Here is a 6,900-nt window from a genome sequence, read left to right as displayed (position 1 = left end):
GTGATGCACGACGGACTGATCTGTGTTTGTATGACCAACGGTCCAGAAATCATTGACGCCATTCCCAACTTCATTGTCATAACGACAGATCCTAAGCTAACGATTAGCGAAGACGATGATGACGATGAGGACGACAACAACAACAACAACGACGATTACGACAGATCCAATAAAGTTTTTGAAAGCAGCGAGATAGCCAAGACTATCGATTCTAAATTGAGTTCGGACTATAGCAACCCTCTGGACATCACGACACGCGAAAACAAACATCGGGTCGTCGCTGCAGTCAATCCTACCTTGAGCGGTTGAGGGACATAATCGTAGAGGACAACGCTAAGACCTTGCACAGCTCTGCTTACAACATGCAGGACACTATTTGCAAATCGTACACACAACACATCTCTAACGTCGTCGACACCAAAGATTCTGCGGACTTCTCAAAGTTTTCCGAACTGGAATCAGAGGGTTGTCGTTATTTCCACAGCATATATGTCACTAACTTCTTGTAGGTGCTTGGCACTCATGAAGAAATTCGAAGAACTCATCACAGACAGCAGTAGAAAGAAAGATAAAAGTTGAGTTGATAACCTACTTCAAGCGCAGGCGATTGCTTTTCTACCAAAGAATCGTATATTTGCTTCAGCACGTTGTATGATCTTATAATGTTAATTTTGGTTTCATCTGAATCGAATGCAGATCGCAGCTGTGTACGCAACTGCTCTATCAAGATCATTGTATCCTGATCGGGATTGTACTTTAGTAAGTCGGACAGTAATACTTCAACATTAATACTGTCGTACACGATATTAATAATTGTCCTGACAGCATTTGTCAAATCTTGCAGCGTTCTATTGACGTCCGTTGACACAGTAGACTCCACCTTCAACACGAACGACGACGACCAAAACAGAGAGCTAGACGAGCCCACTGACAACGACCAAAACGACATTGCAGACAAAGTCACGCATTCACCAACGTCTCAGAATTGGTCTAGATTGCAGACAAAGTCACGCATTCACCAACGTCTCAGAATTAAATTCACCAACGTCTCCGAATTGGTCTATATTGCAGACAAAGTCACACATTAACGAAGTCACGCATTCACCAACGTCAGAATTGGTCTACATTACAGACGAAGTCACGCATTCACCAACGTCTCAGAATTGGTTTACATTACAGACGAAGTCACGCATTCACATTACAGACGAAGTCACGCATTCACCAACGTCTCAGAATTGGTCTACATTACAGACGAAGTCACGCATTCACCAACGTCTTAGAATTGGTCTACATTACAGACGAAGTCACGCATTCACATTGCAGACGAAGTCATGCATTCACCAACGTCTCAGAATATACTCGAATTGATGCACAAGTAAACAGAGCCGTTGGATGGACTCCTGACAAGATAAGAAGAAGCATTGCAATGATTATGTGTAATAAATAAAAATAAGAATTTACAGATTGTTTTAGTTTATTCTTCTGTCGATCCGTACGAGGCGTATCTATGGAGTCACCTCAAATTCTATCCAAAATAAATTCGGATCGATCTAAGTTAGACCCCTTTTTCAACTAAATTACAGTTGATAAAAATACGGTCCATCCGCATTCTTTTTTATTTCATTTAGTTTTTCTACCGCTTCGTTGAAAATCATGGATGTCTCGTTATTTTTCTCTGTTAATATTCGGTTGACCAAATCATTGAATTCTTGCATTTTTAAAAAAAAATTCCAGTTGTTGATTATTGAATTCGGTTTCGTAAAACTCTTTAACTTTATAGTATTCAGAATACGTTTACCACTGACACAAAGTCTCATATTCACACAACATCTGCAGCATTCTCTGAGACAAAGTGACAAGTCAGAAAAGTCTGAGGGAATAAGCATTCAACACTCGTATAGTATTCAGAATCAGTCTACTGCTGACATAAAGTCTCGCATTCACACAACTAGCAACATCTGCAACGCATTTGATCCAACTCTGAGACAAAGTAAGATTTGTATTCAGAATCAGGCAGGTCACACAATAGTATTCAGAATCCGTCTACAGCTGACACAAAGTCTCGCATTCACCACCATCTGCAACTCTTGAGGGTTTAAGTCATGCAACAACACGTATAGTATTCAGAATACGTTTACCACTGACACAAAGTCTCATATTCTGCTGCTGCATGTAAGTTGGCTTGCTGCTGCTGCTGCGTATGTGCAGACGTTCGCGGTGACTACACAACTTGCATATTCAACAACTTCCGTAGCTTGTTGCTGCATGTAAGCAGCGCTGTGTTAGCTTGTGCGTTTAGCTTGCTGCTGCTGCTGCTGCTGCATGTAAGTTGGCTTGCTGCTGCTGCTGCATGTAAGTTGGCTTGCTGCTGCTGCATGTGTTCTGCTTCGTAGCTTGTTAGTGCGTGTAAGCATAGTAGCTCGCTGCTGCTACTGCATGTGTGCTGCTTCGTAGCTTGTTAGTGAATGTAAGCATAGCTGCTGCTGCATGTGTGCTGCTTCGTAGCTTTAGTAGCTCGCTGCTGCAGCTGCATGTGTGCTGCTTCGTGGTTTGTTAGTGCATGTAAGCATAGTAGCTCGCAACAATGCAACTCCCAACAATGAAATGCAACTCTCACAAGACAAACAAACTCACATTCACTCGAGTTAAGATGTAGTAATTGCCACATGCCCGTCCAATGTATCTCTACATGTTTTGCATAAGTCGAGATGACCTGCACCAATACTATACCTCTTGAATGTGTCACACACTACAGAGTTCAAAATCGTATCTTAACTATATTCTATCTGAATCTGTTCGCAGCAACTCTCTAGTTGTGTGTGACATTTGCATGGGTCTCTCTTCGCGCATGCAAATGTAAGTTAAGACTTCTTCTTTGTTGAAGAACTCTTGCCTACCTAACATCAGGTGTACAGACTCACATGACAAAGTCTAACGTGACGATGACAACTCTATTCAGAATCTGTTCTAGCAGAATCTGTTTGAAGAGTAAGTTGCCCAGTGAATGTGAGACCTTCTCGTCCTTATCGTTGACTTCCTTTAACAGCATTATTTCTTTGGTGTTGTAACCGTTGAGATAAGTTATACGATCTCTCGATCCCAAGTCGACGTCTTTCATGATTTGGAAATAATCTATGTCGGTTACTATCTTTCGTGGGTTGTAAGGCACGTACAGCGTCTGTCCACTGGTGAGTCTGGCACCGGGTAGAGGATCGGGCATTTCGTTGCATTGTTGGACTCAAGCATTAAGAACTAGAGAATTGTATTGTTGGTCTAGATTGGAAAGTCGACTCACATGACAAAGCAGATGTTACATGTGTGTTTAGACGGATTGTGAACTCTTGCCTACGGGTGTGCAAAATCTTACAAGCATTAAGAGAAACTAGAGAGTTGTATTGTTGGTCTAGACGCACCGTCGAACGTGCAACCTGCTCTGAGGTGACACACCAACAGATTCTGAATAGAGATTACATCACGCTAGACTTCAGCAATGCAATAGAGAGTTGCATTGTTGGACTCAAGCATTACAGATGTTACAGTTGTGTTAATGTGTGACTTTGCGTCGGTGTTAGACGGATTGTGAACTCTTGCGCACGCAGAAGACAAAGTCTAGTATAACAAAGTCTAGCGTGATGTACTCTCTATTCAGAATCTCAACTTCTATTCAACTACATCTCTAATCAGAATCTGTTTCACACGTCCAAGAGAGTTGCATTGTTGAATAGACTCTTCGAATTTGTAGAGCAATGTTAAGAGCGAAGAGTCAAACATGTTTCGTCTTTCCGTTATCGTTGAGCTGTATGGCCTGTAGGGAACCTGTTACGAAATTTACGTTGTGTTCGTGTCCGTCATCCAGATGTGCAGTAGTAGTAGCACCAGCAGTGACACCGACAGTTTTAATGATGGTGGCACCACTAGCAGCGGCAGCGTTATTATCAGTAGTACTAGTAGCAACAACAAAGCAAAACGTAAAAGAATCAACTACACTAAAAAACATTCGAAGAATATTGACTCGCCGGACCGAAGAAGATTAACTCAACGCCACTCGAATATTGACTCGCCGGACCGAAGAAGATTAACTCAACGCCACTCGAATATTGACTCGCCGGACCGAAGAAGATTAACTCAACGCCACTCGAATATTGACTCGTCGGACCGAAGAAGATTAACTTTCTTTTTTATTTCATTTAGTTTTTCTACCGCTTCGTTGAAAATCATGGATGTCTCGTTATTTTTCTCTGTTAATATTCGGTTGACCAAATCACTGAATTCTTGCATTTTTTTTTTTTTATTCCAGTTGTTGATTATTGAATTCGGCTTCGTAAAACTCTTTAACGATTAATCGCAGTCGAATGTTCGTTTAGTTTGACCATTAACGATTCGATTTGTGTTCCGAGACCTTCGGATGATGAACACTGCTGCCGTGCAGCTGAAGACTGTGGCTGTGAGGTTTAACAAGACGAATTGCATATACTTGACTGCTGCTAGTGAATGTGCGACTTTGTCTCAATTGTCAACAGAACTCTTGTCCGCTACCACATAAGAGTTGTACTCTTATTGATTTTAATACACACACACAAGTTACATACAAAAGGAAGAGGTTCAACAGGAAGAGTTCGCTTACAACTGTAAGTTTAAAATTTAGTACATTCAACATCTTAAAAATTACATCTTAAAAATTAGTACACATCTCAGCATTCACACACCATCTAATTACGTAGGTCACATCCTTTCTTCCTCCACGCATATGTAATGTACATTTGTTAAATAATTAATGTACGTTTGTTAAAATAAAACAATGTAAATTTTGTTTTGTTTTTAATAAATATTACATAAATATACGTCCTCATAGAACAAATATTAAGATCTTTGCAGATCGCTAAACTAGCTTCCAAATCTTATCCTATTGAGTATTGAAGATGGCTGAAAGTCTTTGGCGGTTTGTCGTATTACGACTTTATCTACATTCTTGAAGATAATTTCATTTAACGGTGTGTTCGTGTACCTTATTATTGTATGTTAATTTGGGCGCGAGTGTCAATACTGTCAATTTATCTTTTGTTAAGCTGAAATAAAATAAGTCATTGTCGTTAAGTTTTACACAGCAATAAGAGTACAACTCTTATGTGGTAGCGGACAAGAGTTCTGTTGACAATTGAGACAAAGTCGCACATTCACTAGCAGCAGTCAAGTATGCAATATCCGAGTTACAATTTATGTAACGTATATACAGACTAAAAAATCACTAATGTACATACAATTGTTTTCTCTGTCTTCAAGCAGTTACAATTTCAGATTCACCATGTACTACAAAATTAACATTCAAATAACACTTGTCTCAGGAATATTAGTAGCAGTCAGGGAAATACTCAGCATGGTTCCGTGCCATCAGTCGTCGTGTTGTTTTAAATACCACGTAGACAATAGCAGTGACAGAAACTAGTAACAACAAAGAACCATGAAGAATGCCAAAAAATAGAATAAGTTCTGACAGCCTTAGGTTCTTCTTTGATAATGAACAGTCTCAGACGTTCTGCAACCAGCCGAAAGCCTAAGATGCTGCAATCTGTCGACATGTTGAACAAAGTCTCACATTCACTCCGTCATACAGAGTCAGACGTTCATGACATTCACACGTACTCTCTGTAGACTGTGTTGTTTTCAACTCGTCTTGCTTTTGTTTATTTCATCGAGTCGATTTCGAATCGATAGTACTCTCTGAAGACTGTGGTGGTGTTATTTTCAACTTCTCTATGTCGTCAGTCGATTTTTAAGCGTTAAAATTGTTAGTCATCTGATCAACAATGTACGTTCTGGAATCTAAACTGAATGTCCGTGCCTGTTCATACAATTTACTTTGCATTTCTAACACACGTTTGGATAAACAAATCTCCGATATCGATGAGAGACTGCAACGCGACATCGAACGGAGTGTCGAAGTCACTGGGATATTCACCGATGTTTTTTAACATCGGTTTAAGTAATTCGAGTTCTGTGTTTTGAAATACTTCTTGTTGATTTACTATTTTCCAATTCACGTCATTTTATACTTAGTCAAAATCGAACAATAATCTTTGAACAGTTCCATGGTTTTCACTCTGTTCAATAGACATCGTTCTGTTAGTGGCCATACTCGGGTAGCGTGCTCATATTCTTGAGGATATATTTTAAAACACTCTCGATTTTAAACGGTAAAATGTCGTTTAAACACCAGATGTCGTTAACAACTATTTGGAATCTGCCGACAAGACAAAATCGGTCAGAGACGACGAGATGATGGACTGTTCCGTACCCCGCTGAATGCCAATCTCCTGACCGTTGAAGTCGCGTCGATCGCCTCCAAAATCGCGAGCGAGGCTCTAGAATTTTGAAAGCTATCGCTTCGTTGAACGTTCGTCTGAAAGGCGATCTCACGTTTCAACTGTAAAATAGTCTGATTGCATTTCAATAGTTTATGTTTCTTATAACTGGACCAATTCATTTCCTTGTTCGATTTCCCGTATGTTCGTGTGATGGCAATTCGACAATTGACTGGTGAAAATGAGAGCCAACCGAATGACAAATCAAATTGTACTGGTGAAAATCTTAGTCTTCTTAATCATCTGATCGTTCAGCTTGAGGCGCTTAGTGCGTCGCCTCTTCTTCCAGTGGCATCTGTCTTACCCTCGGTCTTCCGACGTGTAATGAAATAAAAAATTAAGAAAGCAAAATGGTTTTATTCACACCCAATCTGTAAAACTACACGTCAGAACTTTTACCTGACAATGCATTACATACACTATTCACACCCAATTGTTTTTATTCCCAATGACAATGCATTGACCATTTTAATACACACACAAGTTACATACAACAGGAAGAGGTTCAACAGGAAGAGTTCGTTTACAACTGTAAGTTTAA

The sequence above is a fragment of the Eriocheir sinensis genome, chromosome 7 (genome assembly GCF_024679095.1).
Source record: "Eriocheir sinensis breed Jianghai 21 chromosome 7, ASM2467909v1, whole genome shotgun sequence".
Classification (NCBI taxonomy): domain Eukaryota; kingdom Metazoa; phylum Arthropoda; class Malacostraca; order Decapoda; family Varunidae; genus Eriocheir; species Eriocheir sinensis.
The sequence above is the reverse complement of the archived record's forward strand: the minus strand, read 5'-3'. Positions refer to the sequence as shown.